This window comes from Pleurodeles waltl, chromosome 5 (genome assembly GCF_031143425.1).
Source record: "Pleurodeles waltl isolate 20211129_DDA chromosome 5, aPleWal1.hap1.20221129, whole genome shotgun sequence".
Classification (NCBI taxonomy): Eukaryota; Metazoa; Chordata; class Amphibia; order Caudata; family Salamandridae; genus Pleurodeles; species Pleurodeles waltl.
The window spans coordinates 1720997857-1721024380 of NC_090444.1; the positions used below are offsets into that span (position 1 = coordinate 1720997857).

Sequence of the window (26524 nt, forward strand, 5' to 3'; positions counted from 1 at the left end):
TAGAGCAGGATGAGGATCCAAAAAAGCTGACCCCATTAAAAGTGCAAGTGACTTCTGGGCAGAAACCTAGAAAGGTCGAATGTGCTTTAATCTGTTAAGCTACAGAGATACTTTGACCTAGTTGGATAAATCACTTGTATGACAAAGGGTGAGACCAAAGATCCCCAAGCTTGCATTACCCAATAAATGGTCGCATCATCTTGTGGAAAAGTCTATGATTTTTGATCACACAAGCAAATTGCTTGATTAGTTACAAATGTCTTGCCTCATTTGCAGCTCAACCCTTGTGGATATAGATAGGTTAAGTTGAAAAATGTGGTCCTTATTTTCACCCGTAAATGTGAGAAGAAAGGTAACAAAGGTTTGAGCCTAACCTAAAGTATCTAATGATCCATCAACTATAAACCTTTGTGCACTCAAGATATACATCCACTTAACTAGTGGCAATTGCTGTTTGTGGGATGGGTCGAGGTATGTAAATAAATCTCCTAGTCAAATTAAATTTAAGCAAAGGATTGAAAGTTTAGGACAATTATGGAAGAAATAACCTTTACAATGAAAGTTCAAGTGCTAAATATTTCACATTTAAATGATGGTAGTTTGTGCACTCTGGACTGTAAGAAGCAGCAATTGCATGTGGATGATCAAAATGTTCCCCTTTGATGCACTCCTGATTGCCTCAACCATACAAACTGCAAGAACTAGTTGAGCAACTTAAAGTTGCAACTCTGAATTAGGCCTGCTGAGAATTACTCATAATGGCAGTTGTGCTTCTAATACACCAGGAGGATAGATTACCAATGAGAGTGCATTACTTAAGGCAGTGCACATGGTATTGCCATTACTTGTTCAGTCAGGGCAAGGGGTGTGGCACTGGCCAAAGTTGAAGTAAATGTCTGGTGATTTTTTGAAAATAGGAATGAGCAAGAAGAGGGACAGAGGCATCTGGTTAAAAGGACTGTTGTGAGATACTGAGTACTTTTGTAAGGTGGAAGAACATGATATGAACCCCCATCAAAGTAATACTCCAGAGCAGTGGGTCCCAACCTGTGGGCCGGGGACCCCTGGGGGTCCGCGGCTGCTTAAAACATTTAATAATATTAGGTCCCAGCTATCAGTAATGACTCCTCGGGGGTCCCCGTGTTCCAATAATGATTCAGTGGGGGTCCCCGGGCTCCAGTATTGATAAAATGGGGGTCCACAGAAGTCAAAAGGTTGGGAACCACTGCTCCAGAGCCTTGAGGAACCATAGGCTTACGACTGGTAGATTTGGCTCAGAAGTCACAGGACATGCCTTTTTCAGAGTACAGTTTGTATTCAAATGTAAAAGCTGTAGCAAAAACATTAAAGTCAAAAATATCAAATAACATTTCCAAACAAATGTATTAAACAAATACTAGAATGGTAGGAATTGAATAAGGAGAATAGGGTCTTCTATATTTTTATTTTGAAAGTTAAAAAGCACCAAGAAGCCATACAGGCCAGGGTTAGGTAAGCCTAGTAGGTTGCCCAGGTGAGCAGTTTCAACTTTTGCACTTGATCTCCAAAGTAAAAGTCAAACTCCTCCAGCGGGGTAAGGGAGGGTACTGTGACTGACAAGGCCAGCTAAGATGAAGTTGAGGTCCTACTGTTGCCTTTGGTTTTGGTACAGAAACAAGATTGGTTTTCACATGACTAAATGCAAATAGTGTCTGGTGAAGTCTCTTTACCGCCGGGATCGTATTACCAACTTTTCTCTCTGCCTTCTGGCTCATTAAAACTTGTTTTTTTCCCCAGCGTTTAGAATCCCTGTGAGGATGTTTGGAATGATGTAGCTGTCAAAGACACACAGAGGCAAGATATGTGTTCTTTGGAGTTCCACTGACGTCTTGGGTTTTGGAAAAAATAGCTGTGAGTAGTGCCTACTGAAAATTGTAGCCCCCTAAGTCCTCTTGCATCCTTTACCCGATCATGCTGTCTAGGGTGGGACTTTGTCACTTTTTTGGAACTCAGAACCATATGACAAGACAATGTTGAGGGCCATCACTGGGCAGAAGTCCATGAGGCTTATTCTGATGAAGTCTCAGATTTTGCTGTGGAAAGCTCCTTATGAATGAACCATGAAATGTGCATGCTGAGGTCATCTGTTGCTCTGATGACCTCTGGTCCTTGCACCGGTTCTCTGAAGGTTGAAATATTTCTAAGTCACCAATTCTTTATTTATTTTTCATTGAACATCTTCCTCCTGGTCACTTCTAAAGCTCTCACACTGCAAATGTCATCTTAAAGGGTACCATGGCTTACAAGCAGTGGGAAGCAAGTTTTGCCCCTCTCTTTAGCCAGGGCCCACCCAAAGTGGAGTTCCACTGGTTATCTGGTAATTTGATAATTCTGCCCTTCTTGTCCTTTATGTACCTGTGACCACTGGAGGCCTGCTGGTCTAAGCCTTGAGAGGCACCACTAAGTATGGGCACAAGTGCAAGCAAGATTCAGGCCTTAATCTTTCCTTTAGGCTGAGAAGGCAGGTTCTTCCTACACTGTTTTTATCCAAACCCCACTTCTGTTCTTAAGTCTCTTGAGTGTGACCTTACCCAGTGATTACTCTAAGAATAGAAGGTTTCCACACTTCATTTAATTATTTTTTTGTCTAATATCGATAAGGGAAGTCCAAAAGATCAGGACTTCAGCGCCCTTTTGTGGAGCTATGTCAGGCTGCACAGAGGATTACCTATAAAAATATACAAACCTATGTAGGTGATTGCCAACAGTAACCTACATATGCTACATAGGCTGAGTCTGCTCAGGGCACCTGTTTGGGTGACGGGAACAAGCCTGGCAATGGGGAAAGATTGCTTAAAAGGCAAACTCAAACCCGAGCCCAATTTAGTATCAACAACTGTTCCTGAGATTTTTTGTTTTGTTTTGGGAGGCAATTACATCATTACACTTAGTTGAGAAAATCTAATGGCTGCCACTGCAAAAGGAGAAGTCAGGCTGGACCAGTTTGGGGATGAGATAAGCAGCTTTTAAGAACATAATCTTTGGGGCTTAATTACCAATTATCTGCATTTATGCATTTCCTAAGACTCCCTAGGGACAGATTACTTCTAAATTTAAAGCATGCCTGGGTAGAAACCAAAGGCTGATGCAGCCCAGTAGGTACAGTAAAGAGCAAGCTTGATTTCTAACATGCTAATCACTCCTGGGCCCCAATCGCACTTCAGCGGTTGCTTAGCTGATGCAGGAAGGATGCTTTTAAACATGCTCAAAAGCGTAGTTGGGCCTAACCCAACTGCAACATCAGCTTGTCGCAGTTCAAGCCTAATGGCAGCTTTGATGAATTGTTTTGGAATCCGTCGTGTGTGATATAAATCCACTCTGCTTTCCGCATGTGACATCCAACTTTAATGCTAATGCACTTTTGACACCATTTTAATTTGGCTTTTAATTCAGGTATGGCAGTTGGAGTTTACCAATTTTTTCTCTATGAAAAGGCATAGCACATTCAGTGGGAGGTGTGCAGCGTCTCCCATTTACCAGATAGGCAAGTACATCCAGTGCCATAGAAGCAAAAAATCTGAGAAGACCCCACAAAAAAGCAAATTTTCCTAAAACTGTATAGGTAATGACGGAATGAATCACAAGAACAGATGTAAGAATTCACCTACATTACAAAATGTGGTTAGTGTCTCTTTGGCCAACTCATTCTCTGTCATTCCTGAAGTATAGTCCGAAGAACAATCCGAATACAAAGGAACTGGCACAGTTTCATGTGGAAATTCAAATATAAGATGAGGTGGAGACAGTTGAGATTTTTTTTAAACTGTTGTTTGATCTTGCAAAGTTTGGATAACAAACAAAAGAGTAAGTGAATCACAAATACAGCATTTACATCTGAAGATCAGTAATCCTGATAAATGTATCCATGGGTGTGGAATTTAATACAATTTCTACTTGTGCATGGGACAGCTGCTTTATAAATTTATTTTTAAAAATCCTCTTGTCCCTTTGCTGCCACGTCGTGTGGCGACAAATTATGGCAGCAGTCTCATTATATGAGAGCTCTGATAGTAGCCTCTCTGATTTTGCCAGGGCTCATACTGTAGTAGTATGACTACTAGCAATTCACTGATTTTTCCACCTCTCAGCACACCTACTTACTGGGACTGGTGGTAGCGGTAAGCAAGTTTCAGCACTGGAATGCAGCATTCTTCTCTTTCAAAAGGAGCAGAGTGACACACAGTGTACTTGTATTTCTTTTTTGTGTTGTAATTTTTTTATTATTTCGTATCATTGAACAGGTATACAGAGCAGACAGAATCCCACCTTTTAGGGGATATACAATCTTTACAGTTTATGATCACTGTTTATAGATATGCCAAATGAGAAAGCACTTGAAATCAGTATTAATATTTACATTTGAGAGCCAGTATTGTTAGCATAAAGTTCTTGTGTCAACAAACAAATAAGATATAAAGATCGGGGAGGTATTCAGGTCTCATCAGCATGTGGTATAATTATAGTTGTCAGAGACATCCATACCGTGATACTGCTATAGAACGGTGCCTGTATGCTAGTGATATTATTATAACCTCTTATTAGCATAATCTGTGTCTCTCACGTGAGTGGGTCGTTGTATGGTTATTTGTGTCTATCCGTAGGAATAGCCCTTCTCTAGTGAATTCAGGGGACCGAAAAAAGGATAGGTGCACGGAGGGGATTGTCAAGATTCAAGGGATAATGATATGGGAGGAATAGATTCGAGCGGCCTCCATGTGGAGGGTGTTAATCGAAGACAAATGGGTCGTTCTATCCTAATATGTGGAGAAGTATTTTGCGGTATGAGTTGGTTTGTTAGTACAATAGTCTAGTGCTACCGATGTGGGTATTCCTGCGAGCAGGGGAAATTTAGTTTGGTAAAATAATATTGGGGAAAATGACAATAGTCCTGAAAAAAAGGGGATGATGATCACAATAAAGATAATGTTACCAATTATAATAATAGCAATAATAATTTAAAAAAAAGGACAATAACAATGATGACCGTGATGATAATAAGAGCGATGGTGACCGAGGAGGGGGATTAAGATTATAGAAAAAGAAAGGTAAGGGTTGTAGTAGTGATGCAAATAGAATCAAGGTTTCAGGGTAGCCGAAATGGTAGTGTTAGGAGATAAGGAGGAAGATGATGGTAAGGGGTTACTGGAAATGTTAATGTAGAAGTGGGGACATAGGGGGGCGTTGGAATTGAGGCCATGAATCGGCTATAGAGAATTGGGTTATGGGGGAATAATCTAAGAGAACGTCATTGTTGTGTCATTGTAGCACTGATTCCATCAAGGGAATACAGAAGGGGGATATGATATAGCGGAGGGCAATATTGTGTGAGGTAATGGGGAAGTGGTGGTCTTTTTGTTTGCGTAGATTAGATGGTTGTAGATCTTCGTAGTATAGATTCAGTTCGTCAGGTTGGGTAGGAAGGGTGACCATGTTTGTAGAAATATGTCAGTTTTGTCCTGTAAATCGTATATGAGGCGCTCATGGGAGGCCGCCTGATACATTGCGCCAATCCACTCTTCTGGGGAGGGAGGGGCTGTTGCCCGCCAGTGTCTGAGGATACATAATTTAGCCGTAGCTAGTGCGGTATGCAATAGTCGGCTTTGGGGTCGGGAGAGGTGATGTAGCTCTTCTGTATCGTGTAAGAGTATGAGGGATGGTGTGAGTGTTGGTGGCAAGGGTAAGACCTCCCTAAGAGTTCGTCCTATCGCCCGCCAAAAGTGTTGTATGGCGGTGCAATCATGCAGGATGTGGGTGAGGTCACAATGAGTATGAGGGCATCTCCAGCATTGAGCAATCGTGCCACACATAGCTTCTGGGGGGGGGTCCAGTACCAGTAGTGTAGAGTTTTGAAAAGACAGAATTTTAAGCTTGCCTCCCGTGCTCCTCGATCTCTAGCCTCGAAAAGGTCAGCCCAATCCTCTAGGTCGTAATCTTTCTGTAGGCGTATTTGCCACTTAGCCTTAAGGGAGTTGAGTAATGGCAGTCAGAAAAGATGTCTGTTCAACACCGCCTGTAGTCCCGATACGGCCCCTTTTAATTGGCTCCATGTTTCCAAATATTGAAGTATTGGGGAGTGTGCGAGTCGTCGGGGGAGCGTCCCAGCCGTTGTACTAGACAGTGTTGTAATAGTAGGTAGCGCCATTTATAGTATTCAGGGAGATTGAATTAATCCTGAAGTTCTCTTAACGTCTTCCAACTGTCTCCGGGGATGAGTTGGTCTATCCTCATGATGCCTTCTAGATACCAGTCTCTCCAATGAATAGTCTTACCCTCTATCTGAAACCCTCTATTGCCCCATAGGGGGGCTCTGTCATGTATGTATGGATCTATTTTCAGAGAGTGGTGCGTCCGTTGCCAGGATTTCCTCATGGCTCCAATTATGGGGTTGATGGGTCGTTGGCCCATCAGGCCTGTGTCATATATCATCTGGAGGTCGTGAGGAGCCTTTGTGAGTGTTCTTTCCACTATCACCCATAGTGGTGGGTCTCGTGCATTCGGAAGTAATTGGGTCAGTTGCTATAGGTGTAACGCGGAGGAATAGTGTTCTACGGAAAGGAGATTTAAACCTCCAAATTCACGCTGGGCTAACAGTGTGGCTCTAGGCAGTCGTGGGCACATGGATCCCCAGACAAAGGCACAGATGCTGCGGTCGATCTCTCGGAGGAGGGCTAATGGTATATGTAGGGGAAGCATACCTAATACATAGAGGAATCTCGGAAGGGTTACCATCCGTACTGCCTGCACCCTGCCCCACATAGAAAATCCTAGTTGTTTCAATTTCTCAAAATCTCATTTCATATTATTAATCAAGGGATCTAGATTATCCGTCACTATTTTTTCTACAGTACGCCTCTATTTATATCTACGCCCAGGTACCGAAGGTGTGAGTGTCTCCATTTAACTGGTAAGCCTTGTAGTATGGAACTGCCTGTTACGGGGGATAGGGGTAAAGCCTCACTTTTATCCCAGTTAATCCGGTAGCCTGAGAGATGTTCAAATTCTGTTAATATCTGCTTAAGGGCTGGTAGAGAGTTTGGTAGGTCAGTAAGGGTGAGCAAGATGTCTTCTGCTCAGAGATAGATGGTGGAACATCTGCCTGGGGTTGGGATTCCTGATATTAGGTTAGAGCTCCGAATTACCGCCGCTAGTGGTTCTAACGCTAATAAGATTAGCAAGGGGGACAGTGGACAGCCCTGCTGGGTTCCTCTATATATCGGAAAGGTGTCAGACAGAAACCCTCCACAGTTTACCTGTGCTGTAGGGGAGTCGTAGAGTAATCGTACTCTATCGATGAAGTTAGTCCCCTGTCCAAAGCGTTTTAGGATTTCGAAGAGATACCACCATTCTATTCGATCAAATGCCTTCTCGGCATCTAGTGAGAGGGCAAGGGCCTCTTCCTGTGAGTCTCGTGCTGTCCAGATGGTATGAAATAATGTCCGAAGGTGGTTCCTCGATGAGTGGCCCAGTACCAAGCCTACCTGGGTGTAATGGATTAGGGAAGGGATGACTTTTTTGAGTCGCGTTGCTAATATTGTTGCTAGTATTTTTGTGTCTCCATTAAGTAGGGAAATAGGGAGGTAGCTTCCGCAGAGTAGGGGATCGCTCCCTGGTTTAGGTAGGACTGTGATTGTGGCTTTGCTGGAGATAGGGTGTAAGGATCCCGTGTGATCGGCACCCTGGAAAGCATCGTATAGGGTTTCTACTGTATCGGTCCCGGTCCATTTATAGAATTCGGACGTGAACCCATATTCCCCTGGAGCTTTGTGGTATGATAAGTTGGCTATCGCCTATTGGATCTCTAACTTACTAATGTCGCCCTCTAAAAGCGCCCTACCTTCGGCCGTAAGACATGGTATATTCGTGTTTTGCAAGAAAGCCTCTAAGCGGTCAGTGGCTTTTACTGTTTCTGGGGTATAGAGGGCTTGGTAATAGCTGCCAAATTCGTTTGCAATGGCCTGCGGGTGTGTAAGGAGGTCATTGTTATGGTTATTAATCGCTGGTATGGCTAGAGTAATTTCTCTTTGATGGAGTTGGGATGCTAATAGACGGCTCGCTTTCTTGCCGTGCTCATAGTGGCAGCCTTTTAGCTTTTGTAATTCATATTCTGCCCGTGAAGTGTAGAGAGAGTTGAGCTCCATTTTGGCTTGTTCTAGAGAGCGGTGGTTAAGTGAGGTAGGGGTTCGTGTATATTCTCTAGTCACGTGAGATATCCTGTCTTCCAGTTTGGCCTGTTGGTCTTTTTTTTTTTTTTAGCATTAGGAATGGCAGCGTCCCTCATTAGCTGGCCTCTAATAGTTGCCTTTGCCGCCGCCCATATGAGTTGGGGTGAGGATACCGAGCCTTTATTATCGTTCAGGTATGTGGTTAAGTGAGCTTTAAGTTGTTCCTTTCCCTTTGGGGTTCTATATCTGGAGTTGGGGAGGCGCCAGGGTTTACGGCCGGGTCTGATCATCCCTAATTCCAATGTTATTAGGACCGGGGAGTGATCAGATATTGCAGCTATGAGGATGTCCGATACTCTAATCGATTGCATCAGTCTCTGGTCGATCATGAAGTAGTCCAATGGTGATTGGGTCCCATGGACCGAGGAGAGAAAGGTGTATTGGCGGTCAGAGGGGTGTTGCAGATGCCAACAATCCAATAGGCCATGGTCAGAGAGGACGTCACGTACTAGGGCCCGATCTGTGTTGTTGCCCATATTGAGGCCACTTGTACGGTCAAGGATGACGTCTTGTACAATATTCCAGTCTCCTCCCAGTATGTATTGTGAGGCGCCAATCAGTGTGAGTAGCCGGTTGAGGAAGAGGAAGAAAGGGCGCTTAGAACCTATCGGGCGTATACTGAGCCTATGCAAATCATGGAGAGGCCTACCCTTATTTTGGCGAGGACGTAGCGTCCTTCTGGGTCATGCCATGTTTTAAGCAATCAGAACTGTAGCGAGCGACGTATAAGGATTGCCACCCCGCATTTTCTTCCAGTGTTTTGTCGGGTACGGGTGTCCTTCCACTATAAAGCACTTTGCCCACCCAGTCTCTGCAGAGTTTTTCAGATTCTGCTGAGGTGAGATGCGTTTCCTGTTATAGGGAAATATCAGCATGTTTAGAACGTAAATAGGATAGTACCTTCTGCCGTTTGACATAGTGGGTCATACCATGTACGTTCCAAGAAAGGATTGTGAGTTGGGTTGACGGTCCCATGGATGCTTTATGGGTGGGGTGTGCTTTGTAGGATGTGTCTGTGTTTTGTAGTTGGAAAGGGGAGAGGGTGGAGGGGAGATAATAGGGAAGGGGTGTGTCGAATGGGGAATAACCTCTCCGGGATGTGTAGCGGGGATAGTGGTGTAGGGGGTGAGAGGGTGATTTGTTTAGGTCCCTCGGACACCAAGGATGATAAAGAAAATCAGTACAATTAAAGGAAGGGTTAGGAGATTCTGAAAATGAAAAAAGAATTGATTCAGACGCTAGTGGGTAAGGGGATGGGGAGGAAACCTCTAGAGAGAAAGAACTCGCTATCTACAAACTATTAGCCTGCGGGTTTGAACCTGTGGGGTCCATGCGCCAGAAGGATATTGTTATGGGGTACAAGTGTAATGAGGGGTGTTTTGATATTTCTTAGATAGTTGTGAGGGGCCATCAGGCAGTCTCCTTGTGTTACGTATCACGGATGTAAATAACAAGGCGTTAGGGGTACGTATGTGAAGTTCTTAATTTGTACGTGGTAGTAGTGCGTCTAGCATCATAAGTTAAAGTATATAATAATAATGCAGGCTGTGGGGAGCACGTGGAGACTCGGAGGGAGCAGGGGCTTTACATTGGGTGGCAGTGGGTGCGCACGGTGGTGTTATTGTGTTTGTCTGAGATCGGTCCGACCACATGAGTCCGATTAAGCGTGTGTTATTCACCATGTCTCCGTTAGTGGCGATCTGTTCGTTGAGAATGGTTCCCGGGTCTGGGGTCTAAGGACTGTGTGTGTGGAAGGGATCTATGGGTTTACTAGTGATATAATGGAGCTATGTGGCCTTGTTAGGCAGGTGCCCTGTCCATTGTCCTTATTTGACGTGTGTGAAGGGGGCAATATAATGGCATGGGGGCAGTCTTTCCCGCACCAAAGTGGCATAGCATGTTGCAAAAGTATTAGAAGAGTTTGATCATATACCAGTAAAAGGGAAGAGTATACATTCGGAAATGACATATTCTAAACAATTTTTACACTTTTTAGTTGACTTAATAATGTCCCAATCAACAGACAACAACTATTAAGAAATTGCGTCCCATGGTTGGGGAGTGTTAATTGAATCCTAAACCGCCCGGGTCCCTCCACATCAAAGATACAGTCTTAGTTTAGAACAGTTGGGCATGCCACTTATCTGTCCGACGATAGTTGGGTCTGTTGTTGAATACGGATCCGACATTCCTTCAGGGTGCTGGCTATTCACGGTGGTCATTGACCTGAGTGATCGTCCAGTGACGGTTTCAAGGGGGAGCAAGATTTGTCTCCGCCTATGTCTTGTGTGTGGTCCATTACTGCCTGTAATACTTGTTCACGGTTGTCTTGTGGCTTGGGGAGGCGGTCATACATTCTGCCTCTCTTGTGTGAGGTAGAGCGTTGTGATTGGGCCTGTGGCAGTGCAGCAGAGGTTTGAGAGGGGTCAGGGTCTTCACGTCCTGAAGAGGTGTCCATAGGATATGAGGCAAGATCGTTGAGAAATGAGCTGAGGTCATCTGGTTCGGTGAAGTCTTTGGATTTGCCACGATGAGTGATCCGCATCCTTGCAGGTTCGAAGAGGCCATATTTGATGTCTAGGTTCCTGACTTGTGGTCTAAGGGCTAGGAACGCCTTTCGTCAGTCTGGAGAAATCGGCAGCCACTATAATCTCGTGGCCATCTAGGGAAACCGGCCCTTGCGTTTTGGCTGCAGAGAGAACTTGCCGAGCCTGTTCATGTCGTAAAAAGCATGCTATGGTTTGTCTGAGGTAGCTTTATGGAGTGGACCGATTCTGTGTGCTCTCTGAAATTCTGGTGGTGGGGAGAAATCAATACCAAAGAGATCAGGCAGGAGTGACTGGAGGAAGGACTTGATATCGGATCCCTCTTTGCGTTCCGGGATACCGAAAAGGCGTATGTTGTCTCGGCGACTCCGGTCTTCCAGATCAGTAACCTTTGCTCAGAGGGATCATAGTTCTGCTTCCTGATCTGGTAATGCTACCACTTGATCCTCTACAGCAGTGAGGCGTTGGTCTAGGGCATCCGCTGTTTCTTTGAAGCCAGCCGCTCGGATGGAGGAAGAGGTTACAGTTAAGTCTGTTATCTTCAGATCCATTGCCTCGAGGAGACGTCCCACCAAGGCGATCTCCAGTAGTGTACGCTCTGTGGCTTCTAGGGCAGGGGGGGGGGTCTGTTGGCAAGGGCGTTGGACCAGGTGTTGCTGTGTGTGCCGCCATGGTTTTTGATTGTGTGATAGCCTCCGAGAACAAGAGTTGTCTGGAGTGTTTGCCTGAGGGCTTCCCGTTGGGCATGTCAGTCAGAGTGTAAGGGCCTCTGGAGGGCAGAGTTTGTTGCATGGACACGTGATGAGGGTGAGTTGTGCTAACTGTTTTCCTTATGCCCTGTTAGTGGAGGCATCGAGGCCGTGTCTGTTGCAGGAGGTTGGTCCTCGTAGACAATGGTTGAGGGGGCGAGGGGCTGAGGCTGTATGAGGGGTCTGCCTTCAGTCTGTCTTCGGGCAATGGGGTGTTTGGCAAGAAGGCAGAATCTACAGAGGGGGTAGCTTCTAGGTTGAGCCAGAATACCTACTGAGTTGAGAAGGGTGACATTGTTAATGAGTATCGGAACCTGACTCTATTTCTCATGGTACCCTGGTATGGGGATCTGTCCCACGTCTATTTTTCGTGCTGTCCTTCTGTTATTATTTCACCTTCCTCATTTTTCCACTCTATCCTTCCGCTGGTATTTCACCTCTTCACCACCTTCTCCATTGCATTCCGTCCCTCTGGTGATATTTCACCTCTTCACCGCCCTCGCCCCCTCACCCCGTCCTTTTGGCGGCTTTTCACTTCTTCACCCCCTTCGTCTTCTCACTCTCTGTCCTTCCGCTGTTATTTTACCTCTCCACCAGTCTCCTGTTCAGTCTGTCCCTCCAGTGGCATTCCCCTCCTTCACCACCTTCGCTGTGTCGCTCTGTTTCTCTGGTGGAATCTAACCTCTGTACCACGTTCGCCTTCTCACTCTGTGGGCCTCTGGGCAGAGCAGTAGATTGTGGCGGGTGGGGGGAGGGTATGTCGATCCTGTATGATAAGGGCCTCCTGGATTGCTATCACAGAGTTGCACGGAGGTGATTTCTCCTTTTAAAGCATGTGTACTGCAGTTAGGCATCAATGATTTTTGTTGAGGAATGGCATGCATTAATTGTTCCACCCATTGGGAGTCATTTGGAGCCACATGTCCCCCTGGGCCAGTGCCTTCATGCTAGGCTGTGAGGTGGGTAAATCCTGTGTTGTAACGCTGCTCGCGGGTCATGGGCGTGAACGGGGTGGGGGGATGATAAAGGGGCTCTGGTCTTTGCTGAGTTTTACCCCCGCGCCCCGACGCTCAAGCTAGTGACTCAGGCCGCTTTGTGCTTGTATGCGGCTGCTGCTTCCTCCAAGGTCGCGTCGCTAGGCGGATTGGGCCCTTCACTGTGGGCCGCGGCTGATCGTTCGCCCGCAGGCGGTAAATGGTGCTGCGCTCAGTAGTGCTGCGGTCGCCGACTTCCGCCAGAAAAGCCGTTGTCTCTCCGGACCGTGCGTCATGCGGTTCCGGGGAGCTGTTGCGAGGCTGCCTGAGGCGTGTAGTGCTCCCGCCGGGGCTGAGATCCGACTCGGCGCGCTGAGATCCGTCCTCAGGCAGCCATTTTGGTCCGTGGCCAAACCTGTACTTGTATTTCTGTGTCAGGGACTGCTTTTGCCATGTGCACTTTTTGAGACTGTCAGAAATTGGGTTATTAGTTGGCAGGGGTATGGACCCTGTCCAAGCAGGAACCCCAGTCCTAGTCAGGTTAAATCCCATACACTTCCTAAATTAGCCTGTGCTCACCCTCTGGTAGCTTGGTACAGAGCAAGCTTAACATAGAAGGCAATGTGTAAAGTATTTGTGCAACACTTAAAACAGTGAAACCACTACACAAAAATATACCACACGAGGTTAGAAACGTGGATCTTAATTTAATGATCAGAAGAAGACCAAAACAACAAAAATCCAATTAGTAGAAGTTGAGATATGAATTTGTAAATACTAAAATGCAATATAGTGCTTAAAAGCATAAAGTGCCAATGGGTCTCTTTGGTCGCAATAGATGGGGTCAAATCTAAAAAGTCAGTTGACTATGGAGCACCGGTCGGACACAGGGACCAGCCTTGTTCCGCTGAAACAGTACCATGGTTCGAAGGTGCGTCAACAACAAGATGCGAGGAGCAAAAGGGGTGATACATTGGCATTGATTCTGCAGATATAGGTGATGTCGGCTCCGAGCTGTGCAAAGTCAGAGATGCTTCGGGAATGGAGGCAATGCATCATGCGGTCAGCAATGTGGTGCTCCCAATCCTCGTAACCGCAGCAATGCACCGGCATCGATGGCAATGAAGTATCCTCTAACCTTGCAGCAGTGGTGAGGTGTGGATGGAGGTGTGCCAGTTCTGATCAACACAATGGCGTTGATAGGCAGGTTTTAGCAGTTATAGCACTTTATACCAATGTCCAAGGGCCCAGGAGTGCATTTGGCACAACCTGGCAGGGCAGGACTTGCAGCAAGCAAAGTCCAGGTGCTGTTGCAGGATGAAGATACATCTTTGATGTCCCTAAGACTTCGGAATAACAGGAGGCAAGCCAGCAAGCCCTTGGAGTTACTTTGGTTCTGGTTTCAGGTCCAGTCCTTCTCACTACCAGACAAGGAGGGCAGCAAAGCAGTAGGTCGCAGAGCAGGAGTCTAGCAGAGTCCAGCATAATGACAGTCCTTTCTGGCAGCATACAAGTCCTTCTTCCTGCAGAATATCCTCAGATGCAGAAGTGTCCTGAGTTGGTGGTGTCTGAGAGCCTGTTCTTATACACAGTGGTGCCTTTGAAGCAGAGGAGACTTCAAAGAGAAGTGCACTGAGTTCCTGCCTTTCCTGCCCTGGCTCCATACTCGCTACAGGAGGTTATGCAGCCATTTTTTTGTTAGAGAGACAGCCCATTCAGGTGCAAGTGTCCGCTCCTCCCTCCCATCTTGCCCAGGATGGGCCATCAGTCACACCTAAGCTCCTTTTGTGTGTGGCTGTCTGGAGGGAATGCACAAGAGCCCAGCTGTCACACACCTAGACATGTATCCAGAGACGGCCAGAAGGCACTAGATGGTTAAAGTAAGAAAATACTAACTTCGGAAAAGTTTTATTTTCAGAATTGCAGTGTAAAATCCAACTTCACCTTAAGTTGTGATTTTAAATTGTGATTCCAGACACACCAAACTTCAGGGTCCCATCTCTTTCCAATCAAAACTACACTTCTAAAATGTTTAAAGCAATCCCAATGTTATCCTATGGGAGAGATGGGCTTTGCAGTAGTGAAAAACTGATTTAAGCGTTTTTCACTACTAAGACAGGTAGAGCTTAACCCCTTGGGTGCCGAGGACGTAACAGTTACGTCTTTGTTTGCACCCCTCGGGTGCTGAGGATGTAACCGTTACGTTCTGCTATGGGCACTCGAGGGGAAGCGCTAGCGCTCCCGCCGATGGCCTGGTACCCCGCTCCCATGGGCAGGGATTGAAGGGGAAAGACCTTAACTTTCCTTTCCTTTGATGTCTCTCTGAGCATTTCTGCTGCCCGATTGTGAACCAATCGGGCAGCAGAAATCCCCACTGGACACCAGGGATTTTTTATTTTGTTTTGTTATTCACATGAGGGGAGAGACCCAGGAGGGCAAATTATTTTAATGCCATTTCTGCCCCCCCTTGGGGGCACATCGGCCTATTTATTAGGCAGAAACCACTAGACACCAGGGATTTTTTTATTTTTTTTAGGTCCGTTTTCACGCATGGGTCGCTCCCCTGGGGGGACAAATTTATTTTAGGCCATTTCTGTCCCCTTCGGGGGCAGATAGGCCTATTTGTATTAGGCCGATCTGCTCCCGGGTTGGGGGGGGTTGGGGGGGGGGGGTGGGGGGGGGTCAGAAACCACTTAGGCAGGGGTTGGTGTGTGTGTTTTGTTTGGGGTGGCAGCCCCTTGGGTAAGAGTTGCTTCCCATGGGGGCACATTGCTGTTGGCCATTTCTGCCCCCATTGGGGGCAGATCGGCCTGTTTTTGTAAGGCCCATCTGCCCCCAAGGTGGGAAGAAAGCCCACCAGGGAAGATTGTTTAAAAAAAAAAAAAAAAAGAGGATGAGGGTATGGCCATACCCCCAACCCAAATAAATGGGGACAAAGTTGCCTACCGGTGGGCAGATGGGGCAATTACCCCCCGATCCTCTCTCTCGGGGGCAGAAAGCCTACTAGATGCTAGGGAATAACAAAATATATATATATAGTGGGTGGTGGCTACCAACCATTATGGGCATGGTTATGCCCTCACCCAAACTGAAGGGGGTAACCGTCTTTCAGCTCTCCCCAGCACACTAAAACATCTTATCCCACAGCAAGCAAGAGGACATTTGATTATTTTGGGTTTTGGTTTTACGTTTGGGCCATGAGAGCTTGTCTAACTCTCAAAATTGACCCACTTGGAATGGTGAGGGCTGCACTTTTTGGACTTTGGGACGCTGCCATGTAGAAAAATCTACGAGACCTAGACACATCTGAAATCTAAACATCTGGGTGAGTCCATGGTGGTGTGATTCACAGGCACCCCACACCATTTTCTTACCCACAATGCCCTGCAAACCGCCAACTTTGCTGGAAATCACTTATTTTTCCCACATGTTTGTGACGGAACCTTACGGAATCTGCAGGAATCCAGAAAATTCCTACCACCCAGCATTGTCGCATCTATATCAATAAAAATTCTGCCCCACTTGTCAGCCTAAAAACATTTTTTTTCAAACTGCCCTTTTGGACCCGCTTTAGTCCCCCCCCCCCCCCCCCCCCCCCCCCCTCATTTTCGACATATTTTTGGCTCTTCCCTGTCACAGGCACTTGGCCCACCTACACAAGTGAGGTATAATTTTTACCAGGAAACGGAGGGGAACGTTGGGTGGTAGGAAATTTGTCCCGGTGCGGTGATCCCACCCAGTAATGTGAGAAAAATTAGATTTTTCTTTAGATAAATTTGAGGTTTGCTGAGGATTCTGGGTAAGAAAACACTAGGGGATCCACGCAAGTCACACCTCCCTGGACTCCCTCAGGTGTCTAGTTTTTAGAAATTCTGGGTTTCGTAGGTTTCCCTAGATGGCTGCTGAGCCCAGGACCAAAAACGCAGGTGCCCCCGCTAAAACAGGTAGCTTTGTATTTGATCATTTTGATGTATCCACATAGTGTTTTGGGGCATATCCTGTCGCCGGCACTAGGCCTACCCACACAAGTGCAGTACCATTTTTATTGGGAGACCTGGGGGAACGCTTGGTAGACAGAAATTTGTGGCTCCCCTCAAGAACTTTGCAGCACCAAAATGTGGAGAAAAAGTTTTTTTGTTTTTTTTGGCCAAATTGTGAGGTTTGCTAAGGAGTCTGGGTAACAGAACCTGATGACAGCCCCACAAGTCACCCCATCTTGGATTCCCCTAGGTGTCTAGTTTTGAAAAATGCACAGTTCTGATGGATACAACTACCTGTGGATTCCTCACCTAATGAATTCTCCCATGGCGCCAGCATTCAACGGAAATCTTCTTCCTAGCTTCTGCACGTCGACGAGGACGTCACATTAGCCCACGCGACGCCGTCTGACGTCATACAGGCAATAAGAGGTCCTCGCCGACGTCCGTTCCCTTTTTTCCGTGCATTCGAAACGGTTATCTTCGAGGGAGCTACTGTTACTTTCATAGTTACAGTGTATTTTCTGCTGCGTGGATTTTCTCTGCGGTAATTATGTCTCAGAGGAAGTCTGGTTTCAAGTCCTGTCGAGAGTGTGGGGGCAAGATGTCCGTTACTGATCCTCACTCCGACTGTTTATGGTGTTTAACCTCCGACCACAACGTTGCAACATGTGATTCATGTCAGCACATGAATCCGAAGGCCCTGAAAGAACGTGAGGCTAAACTATTCATGGCGAAGTCGAAAAGGAAAGAGAAAAAACATCATAAGAAGTCTTCTTCGCCAAGGTCTCATCGCCGTCATCGAGACTCCCGGCGCCGTAGGGATTCACGGCGCCATTCCAGCAAGGAGTCTCGTTCGAGGTCGCCTTCGGCTTGGCGTCGGAAGACTTGGGAAGTCAGTCCCATGGTCACGCCACATCCATCGACGCCGTTATTTTCTCCAGCGTCACCGACTTCGCCTGGACAGGCTTCTGTGATCGAGGTGACGCAGCCTCAGGTGTTTTCTCCGCCGTCACAGACGTCGAGGCTGGCATCGGGGTCGGGGTCGCCTTCGATCCAGGCACCCCAGTATCTGGCTTTTCCGGCCCCTGGAGCCGATAATACCGCATTTCTGAATGCGATGTTTACCATCTTCCAACAGATGGCTCCAGGCGGTGCTCCGGCTGGTCCTTCGGGGCCGTTGGCTTTTTCCTTGGGTGGTCCTGCGCCTCTACGGCCGGCACCCTTTATGCCCTTTCTCCCTTTAGGGAATGTGGGCTCGGCGCCGGTGGCAGCTCCAGTGGCTCCAGAGGTTTTGGCCCCGGAGATTTCCATCCCGTCGACTTCAGGATTTCGTCCTGTGGCCCCGGCGGGTCCATCGGAGACTCCAAGACGTGACTTTCTTCGTCCGGCTCCGACTTCGGCGCTGAAACTGCATGTGGCGCTGGACATGGCGTCGGATGGTTCCGGAGATCGCCGCCGATCCTCGACTTCGGCGGAGGCCATGTCGACTCCGCGTATCGAAGAAAGACTGCACTCGAGAAGGTGTGCTCTCTGTCTTTTGGAAGAGCAAGAGTACCAACGAGTCTTGGAGGAAGGAGAGGCTGAGGACTCTGGTGATGGACTTCATGGTCTGGATACAGCCAGTGGGCTGGATACTTCCCCTGAGTGGGACCTATCATCTCCAGGGGAGTATACGGAGGAGGCTGCTACCTTTCACGCTGTGGTAAGAAAGGCTGCTAACTTTCTGGACTTGCCTTTGCCGATGGCAGAGGCGAAGCAGAATTTGCTGACTGAGGTACTACATCCGGCCTCTGCTGCAGCGGAGCCTCTTTTGCCATTCAATGAGGCTTTGCTTGATCCGGTGTTAGAGGTGTGGAAGAAGCCAGTATCTTCCTCGGCTGTTCATAGGGCTGTGGCCAGGAGATATCGGGCTGCGCCATGTGACCCTGGCTTTCTGTCTATACACCCTACGCCGGAGAGCTTGGTGGTGCAAGCCTCCTGTTCCTCTAGGTCAGCGCCTGGATCTTTCCCGACGGTACCAGGGGACAGGGACTCCAAAAAGTTGGACGTGCAATCTAAGAAGATATTTTCGTCTTGCAGTATGGCATTGAAGGCCACCAACGCGACTTGCATTCTGGGGAGATACATCCATGCTCTTATGGACGACATATCATCTTCATATACGGAGCTTCCCCAGGGACTTTTGAACATTGTCTCGGATGCCCAGGCTGCCGCAACCCAGATTATCCAGCCTGGGCTGGACACGACCGACTCGGTGGCTAGGGCGATGGGCACGGCTGTGGTGGCAAGGAGACAGGCCTGGCTCCGCAACTCGGGGTTCTCTGCGGACGTGCAGTCGACCCTGTTGGACCTCCCGTTTGATGGGGACAAACTGTTTGGGGCCAAGGCGGATTCGGCCCTGGAGAGGTTCAAAGAAAGCAGGGCCACAGCCAAATTATTAGGACTACAAGCCCCTTCTTCTACCTCCTCCACATTTTTCAGGAGGTTTCGTGGATTTGGACGTGGCTCTTCCTCCTCTTCCTTTCGGGGGAAATTCCAGCAGCCCACCTCTTCCCTCCCCTATAGATCATTTAGAGGGAGGGGTAGGGCCCGCACCAGGGGAGCCTCTCAGCAGCACTCTGCCTCTTCCTCGTCCTCTGGAGGGGTGCAGCAGGGAAAGCAGCCTTAGGCTTCCACCATTTCCCACTCACCCCTCTCCTGTAGGGGGAAGGTTACAGCATTTTCTCCACAAGTGGGAGACTATTACATCGGACACTTGGGTTATCAGCATTGTGGGAAAAGGCTACACCCTTCCCTTTCGGGAGTTTCCGCCCCCCATCCCGCCCGCCCATCTTATTGTTCAGAAGAACACCTCCTGTTGTTAGAACAGGAGGTTCAAGTCCTCCTTTCAAAGGGCGCGGTGGAGTTGGTCCCAGAGCAGGAAAGGGGTTGAGGTTGTTACTCAAGGTACTTCCTGATTCCCAAGAAGGATGGTCGGTTGAGACCAATCCTGGATCTGAGGATCTTGAATTGGTTCCTCAAACAGGAAAAGTTCAAGATGCTGACCCTAGCTCAGGTGCTTTTGGCGTTGAACAAGGGAGATTGGATGGTGTCTGTCGACTTGCAGGATGCTTATTTTCATATCCCGATACTCAAGTCGCACAGGAAGTATCTCTGGTTTGTGGTAGGGTCGCAGCACTATCAGTTTGCGGTCCTCCCGTTTGGTCTTACTTCAGCACCTCGAGTCTTCACAAAGGTGATGTCGGTGGTTGCGGCAGAGCTCAGAAGGAAGGGGATAGCAGTATTCCCTTACTTGGACGACTGGTTGATCAAAGCCAAGTCCCCGGAGCTTGTGTCGCTTCATCTGCAGTCAACAACCCAGTTGTTGTTCGACCTGGGCTTTTCGGTGAACGTGCCCAATTCTCACCTGGAGCCCTCTCAGCACCTCCTGTTCATAGGGGCAGTACTGGATACAACATTGAATCGAGCCTTTCCTCCGCCTCAGCGGATTCAAGATATTCAGGAGTTGGTCCCAATGTTTCGAAATGGAGCGGTAGTTCCAGTCCTCAAGGTCCTTCGTCTGCTCGGTCTGTTTGCCTCCTACATACTATTGGTCACGCATATTTGCTGGCACATGAGGGCTCTTCAGTGGTGCCTCCGAAGGCAGTGGTCTCAACACAAAGGAGATCTCGAAGGTGCTGTCAGGATCTCCAGAGATGCTGCTGTGGACTTGAAGTGGTGGATTGCGGGCAACAATCTTTCACAAGGAAAGCCGTTCGCGCAGTCACCACCAGTGACCACGGTAATAACGGACGCTTCCACTCTAGGGTGGGGAGCTCATCTGGGGGATCTGGAGATCAAAGGGCTTTGGTCTCCAGAGGAACAGATTTTTCATATCAATCTGTTGGAGTGGGGGCTGTACGTCTGGCTCTCAAGGCCTTCCTCCCTTCCCTTCGTGGTCAGTCGGTACAGGTCCTGACGGACAATACTACTGCGATGTGGTACATAAACAAACAGGGAGGAGTAGGGTCGTACCTTCTCTGCAGAGAAGCTCTTCGACAATGGTCCTGGGCAAAGGACCATCAGATTTGCTTGGTAGCAAATCATCTGGCCGGGGTCTTGAATGTACGTGCGGACAGTCTCAGTCGCCATTTCTCGGCCGACCACGAGTGGCGTCTCCATCCAGATCAAGTCCGTTTAATCTTCCAGATGTGGGGGTTTCCTCGGATAGATCTGTTTGCCACTCGGGAGAACGCGCACTGTCCGTTTTTCTGCAGCCTCCAGTATCCAGTGCAGGGAGCGTTGGGGGACGCGTTTCAGATAATCTGGTGCGACCAGTTGCTTTACGCGTTTCCCCCCATACCCTTGATTCCTCAAGTATTGAGGAAAATTCGCCAAGACCGGGCTCAAGTCATCTTAATAGCTCCGGATTGGCCAAGGAGGGTGTGGTATTCCGACCTTCTCCAACTCTCGCTGTGCCCTCCGCTCCGTCTCCCTCTCAGGGCAGACCTCCTCTCGCAGTCGCAGGGGCAGGTTTTAAACCCCAACCTCCAGAGTCTGCACCTACATGCCTGGAGATTGAACGGGGCAACCTGAGTTCCTTCTCTCTCCCGCCTGATGTAGTGGATGTTATATTAGCGGCCAGGCGACACTCCACTAAATCTATCTACGCTAATAGGTGGTCTAAATTTGTTATGTGGTGTGGAGAGAGACCGATTGATCCCTTCATGCTCATCTGTCAGATGTTTTGTCTTTTGCTTTGTCACTAGCGCAAGAAGGTTGTGCAGTGGCTACTATTAAAGGTTATTTGTCTGCCTTGTCAGCCTTCATTTGTCTTCCAGACCAACCTTCGTTATTTAAATCCCGTATTGTTCTTCGATTCTTGAAAGGTCTTCTAAATAAATATCCTCCAAAACCATTCGTTATGCCTCAATGGGATTTGTCCTTGGTCCTGACTTTCCTTATGGGGTCCCCTTTCGAGCCTATGCATTCTTGTCCCTTAAGGTACTTAGTTATTAAAACAGTCTTCCTGGTGGCTATAACATCTGCAAGGAGAGTGAGTGAGTTGCAGGCCTTATCGGTAAAACCTCCTTATATAGCTTTTTATGGGGATAAGGTGGTGTTGAGGACCAAGGCTGCTTTCCTCCCGAAGGTTGTTTCACCCTTCCATTTGGCCCAGACAATTACTTTGTCCACGTTCTATCCTCCGCCTCATCCTTCGAAGGAGGAAGAGAGACTGCATCGATTGGACCCAAAGAGGGCGTTGAGTTTCTACATTGATAGAACAAAGGATTTCAGGCTGGAGGACCAGCTGTTCATCGGATACGTGGGCAAGAGGAGAGGAAAGGCAGTCCACAAGAGAACACTCTCCAGGTGGGTTGTTCTTTGCATTAAAATTTGTTACTCTTTAGCAAAGAAGGATCCTCCTGATGGTATTAGAGCTCATTCCACCAGAGCTAAGTCGGCCACTTCAGCCTTGGCCAGAGGTGTTCCTGTGGTCGACATCTGTAAGGCCGCAACTTGGTCGTCCCTTCACACTTTTGCGAAACATTACTGTTTGGACTCTGAGGTCAGAAGGGACGGCCATTTTGCACAGTCAGTGCTGCAGGATTTCTTGGTTTGACCATCCAGGCTCCCACCACCGGGCGCGGTACTGCTTTGGGACTCTATTCATTAGGTGAGGAATCCACAGGTAGTTGTATCCATCAGAAGAACGAGTTACTTACCTTCGGTAACGACTTTTCTGGTGGATACATTAGCTACCTGTGGATTCCTCACGGTACCACCCGCCTCCCCGTTGCCTTTTTGGTCTTACCAAGTAATCCTTGAGTGTGCTCCTCTTGGTCTTTAAGACTGCAATGGATTTTGTATATATGAATACTTGTGTATGTATGTGTATGTATGTGTATATATATATATATATATATATATATATATATCTATCTTTGTGTATATACATAATTAGTATATATTTGTTTTGATTTAAAAAAAAAAAAAAAGGAGTTATATTAAATCTACAGCCATTCCATTGCAATGTTGTGTGATTTACAATGTTATGGGATGTTGCCTTGATCTTTCATTGCATTGGGTTATTGTTCTCATGCACGTAAAAAATGTTGGTACTGACGTCGGCACGTCAGCGAGGCCTGTATGACGTCAGACGGCGTCGCGTGGGCTAATGTGACGTCCTCGTTGACGTGAAGAAGCTAGGAAGAAGATTTCCGTCGAATGCTGGCGCCATGGGAGAATTCATTAGGTGAGGAATCCACAGGTAGCTAATGTATCCACCAGAAAAGTCGTTACCGAAGGAAAGTAACTCGTTCGTTTGGTAGGTTCCCCTAGGTGCCGGCTGAGTTAGAGGCCAAAATCCACAGCTAGGCACTTTGCAAAAAACAGGTCAGTTTTCTTTGGGAAAATGTGATGTGTCCACTTTGTGTTTTGGGGCATTTCCTGTCGTGGGCAGTAGGCCTACCCACACAAGTGAGGTACCATTTTTATCGGAAGACTTTGGGGAATGCTGGGTGGAAGGACATTTGTGGCTTCTCTCAGATTCCAGAACTTTCTATCACCGAAACGTGAGGAGAAAGTGTTTTTTGTTTGTTTGTTTTTTTTGGTTTATTTTTGCCAAATATTGATGTTTGCAAAGGATTCTGGGTAACAGAACCCTGTGAGAGCCCCACAAGTCACCCCATCTTGGATTCCCCTAGGTGTCTAGTTTTGAGAAATGCACAGGTTTGGTAGGTTTCCCTAGGTGCCCGCTGAGCTAGACGCCAAAATCACTTTCCAAAAAACACGTCAGGTTTCAATGTAAAAATGTGATGTGTCCATGTTGCTTTTCCTGTCAGGGGCGTTGGGCCTACCCACACAAGTGAGGTGTCATTTTTATCGGGGGACTTTGTGGAACACAGAATAGCAGACTGGTGTTACTGCCACTTGTCTTTCTCTACATTTTTCCCTTCCAAATTTAAGACCGTGTGTAAAAAAAGAAAGACGTTTATTTGAGAAATGCCCCATAATTCACATGCTACCCCGTAATTCAGAGATGTGCAAATAACCACTGCTTCTCAACACCTTATCTTATGCCCATTTTGGAAATACAAAGGTTTCCTTGATACCTATATTTCACTCTTTATATTTCAGCAAATGAATTGCTGTATTCCCGGTATACAATGAAAGCCCATTGCAAGGTGCAGCTCTTTTATTGGCTCTAGGTACCTTGAGTTCTTGATGAACCTACAAGCCCTGTGTATCCCGCAACTAAAAGAGTCCAGCAGACGTAACAGTATATTACTTTTCAAAATCTGACATTGCAGGAAAAAGTTAGAGTAAAACATGGAGGAAAGTGGCTGTTTTTTTCACCTCAGTTCCAATATTATTTTTATTTCAGCTGTTATTTTCTGTATGAAAACCTTGTAGGATCTACACAAATGACTCCTTGCTGGATTCAGAATTGTGTCTACTTTTCAGAAATGTTTAGCTGTCTGGGATCTAGCATTGGTTTCACACCCATTTCTGTCACTAACTGGAAGGAGGCTAAATGCACAAAAATAGTACAAATGGGGTATGTCCCAGTAAAATGCCAAAATTGTGTTGAGAAATGTGGTTTTCTGATTCATGTCTGCCTGTTCCCAAAAGCTGGGACAATGGTGATTTTAGTACGGCAAACCCTTGATGCCATTTTCGGGGGGGAAAACACAAGCCGCCTTCTGCAGACCTTTTTTCCTTTTTTTTTTTTTTTTAAACAAATGTTTTGCTGTATTTTGGCTAATTTCTTGGTCTACCTCAGGAGTACCCACAAACTCTGGATACCTCTAGAATCGCTAAGATGTTGGGGGAAAAAAGGATGCAAATTTGGCGTGGGTAGGACAAAAAGTTATTAGGGCCTAAGCATGAACTGCCCCAAACAGTCTAAAAAAGGCCTGGCATCTGATGGGAAAAGGCCTGGCAGGGAAGGGGTTAAAAGTACATGTCCTACTTTTTCAATACACTGCAGGCTGACCTTGGGCTGTCTAGGGCCTATCCTATGGGTGAGTTATATGTATTAAAAAGGAAGGTTTGGCCTGGGAAGAGGGTTAACTTGCCAGGTTGACATGACAGTTTAAAATTGTTCACAGGCTCTGCAATGGTAGGCTACTGAAGTGGGTGGCACAATCACTGCTGCAGGCCCACTAATAGCATATAATTTACATTCTTTGGGTACAGGTAGTGAACTTTACTACAGATTTATAAGTAAATTAAATATGACAATTATGAATAAACCAGTGTTACCATGTTTTAAGCAGAGAGCACAAACAATTTAGCATTGGTTAGCAGCAGTAAAGTTCCCAGTCCTAAAGCCAGCAAAAAACAGGAGGTCAGAAGGCAAAAAAGATAGGTGAAACCACACCAAGGGTGCCAGGTCTAACAGAGACCAAAATATATTTTTGCAAATATTTGTTCTAATGGTGAGGGCCTGGCAGCAGTAATGTTGTACAAAAACTGTGTGGAAAAAAGGCTGAATATCTATGTCAGACCTATTGGCTTTGCCAATGCTTGTTTATTTTCATGTTTCCACAATCGTGCTGAACCTTACACTGACTTTCCATTATGAATAGTTTTGGAAATGGTATCACCTATCAATATTTTTTAGTAAAATATACCTCAAAGAAATGATATCTAAAATGTCACAATAGTTCAGCAAAACATTTATTTTCCTAGTTGCATATTTTTGTGACCATTTTATTTTGAGATCTTGCATTCAAGCGTCTGCAAATATTTGCACCTAAGCAGAGAGCATACTGGGAGCACTGTACATAGCCTCATATTGTTAAACTTTGCAAAAGTGTGTACATATGTTTATATTGGAAGCACTGTCAGTACCTAGAGCAATCTGAGCTTACATTTCCTTATAGTGCTCACCCTAATATTTAAAGGCTTTGTGTTAATGAACCATAAGTACTAGTTTGAAACACCATTAATATATGGACATAAATATTACCCTAACTACGGACCATGCCAGTCCCAGATCCATGATGTGGTACTGTAAACTCGCATCTAATGGGTTTGTGCTGCAGAGGGTTGGGCCTACTTGTCCCAAGGACATACTAAACATAAAAACCTGTTGGTTTTGACACCAAACAATATGTCCTGGACATCAAGCTATCAAGAATTGAATGTGTGCAGTAACACTGTAATCTAAGCAAGATAGTTTTGTGTTTTTAAAGGAGTAGCCTTTGTTTTAATTGCATATAGTAGTCCCAGCTGAATCAAAAAAGAATACGTTGACATATTTACTCTTGAGAGGATAGAGGATGCCTGGAGTTGGTGGTTAGGTATCCAGGCCATTGCCACTTTACACTTCGAAAGAAATATTAACATAGCAGTTTTTTCCTATTACAATGGGGCTTTTCGCAGTATAACCTAAAAGTGCAGTGAGGTGATGGTGCAACTTGATTTTTTCATAAATAGTACATACAGTGTCAAAGAAAACCTTCCAAAAGGTTTGAATCACAGGGCAATAATAGAACAAATGCATTGCGTTTGTGGTATGGTGTGAACAGTTAAGCATGCCTGATATATAGGGATTGCATGTGTGCAATTTCTGTTCTGTGCGGTTAATTAGTATTAAAAGTGTAGTGTATGAGCTTGTCTGCATTTTATTGAATTGCATAGTAGCAGTTCCATGTCTGAGCTACAAGACCTCCCGTGTCCTATGGGAGGTTTACCCACTGTGTCATAGGTTGTTACCGGCTCATACTGATTGAGTCAAAATTGGCAAATTTAAGAAGGATAACCATCCTAATAATGGCCACCCATCCTGCATCGAGAAGGGTAGTTTTATCTAGCGGTCTGTGTTTTTTAGTTTTGGCATGAATGGGGCATCGCTATTGTTCTAGCGTGAGTGTGGAAGGTGGTGTTCTGAGAGGTATTTCAGGTAACATTTCCACAGCAGCACAGATGGCCAGTGAAATAAGAGCGAAGCTATTATCTGCACATAAGTGGCGTAACATTTATCAAATTATCTGATCTGAAAATACCATTGTATTCTGCACTTTA

At 46.5% G+C, this 26524-nt stretch overlaps 1 protein-coding gene across 5 annotated transcripts in view; it reads left to right on the forward strand.

Moving 5' to 3' along the window:
* ENPP5 (ectonucleotide pyrophosphatase/phosphodiesterase family member 5) overlaps positions 1 to 26524 on the forward strand; it is a 133898-nt gene that overhangs the window by 59690 nt on the left and 47684 nt on the right. The gene's annotated exons all lie outside the window — the stretch shown is intronic.